This window comes from Tenrec ecaudatus, chromosome X (assembly GCF_050624435.1).
Source record: "Tenrec ecaudatus isolate mTenEca1 chromosome X, mTenEca1.hap1, whole genome shotgun sequence".
NCBI lineage: Eukaryota > Metazoa > Chordata > Mammalia > Afrosoricida > Tenrecidae > Tenrec > Tenrec ecaudatus.
In genome coordinates this window covers 27458194-27459214 of record NC_134548.1, presented here as the reverse complement: position 1 = coordinate 27459214, position 1021 = coordinate 27458194, and the positions used below count along the sequence as shown (strand labels likewise).

The 1021-nt window shown below is 37.4% G+C and overlaps 1 non-coding gene across 1 annotated transcript; it reads right to left on the bottom strand.

Moving 5' to 3' along the window:
• Positions 1-200: 200 nt before the first annotated feature.
• On the bottom strand, positions 201-330 carry LOC142435497 (small nucleolar RNA SNORA76). The gene has a single exon (XR_012781543.1). It is a non-coding gene; the product is annotated as a small nucleolar RNA SNORA76 (small nucleolar RNA).
• Positions 331-1021: the final 691 nt, after the last annotated feature.

The window sequence follows — 1021 nt, the reverse complement described above, 5'->3', positions numbered from 1 at the left end:
CCATGTATTCCATCTGGAGCAGTTCATGCGTATAGTCACCATTTGTGTTGTTAATAAATGGTATTTATGATGAAGAAGTCATTGCTCTTTCAAAAATGTATTATGTGATCTCTAGCTTCATTTCTATCACCAAGACATACTTTCTAGATTCCATTCTTTCTTCTTTGTTTCCAACTTCGGATTTTTTTTGTTTTGTTTTGCCATGTCGCTTGCGGTTAAAAGGGCCACCTGTAGAGGCTTGATGGTCCCAGTTATGCGCCAGCACTTGCTCTGGTGCTGCAGCTTAACCCACTGAGCCACCGGCAGGTGTGGCGGGTTCACAGGCCGTGTCCCCCAACTTTTTATTTCAATTAGCTGATAATTATCATCACCTCTTGATTGCATGTTTGATTAATTTCAGACTGAAGACATTGGTAGGATTCATCAATTTCTTCATGACTAGCTCTAGTAGTTGGTGCATAAATTTGAATAATAGTTACATTGACTGAGTTTTCTTGTATTCTGATAGACATTATTCGATCATAAACAGCATTGTACGTCAAGATTGATCTTGAAGTACGCTTTGGTGTTGAATGTAACATCATTCCTCTTGACTCTGTCATCCCAAAATAGTTAACCATGTGATTTTCAGATCCCAAATGGCCAATACCGATCAATTTCAATTCACTAAAACCCATAATATCAATCTTTATGTGTTCCATTTCATTTTTAAAACTTCTGATTTTCCTAGAATCATATATTCCAACTTCTGCTTATTAATTGATGTTTTCAGCTGTTTCATCTCATTTTAGTATATGTGCTGCCAAAGCAAGCACCATCTCATTTTAATTTTTGACTCATAAGCAAATCAAGGGTGCAAGGACCTTACTCCTGCAGGGTGTACTCCATCCACACCATTATGGTTTACTTTCCTTTAAGAAGACAGCTCTTCATCATTCATATTTTGAGTTCATTTCGACCTGATGGACTCAACTTCTGGTACATTTAGGTTTCAGTATCTGACAACATTTTGATGCGATCC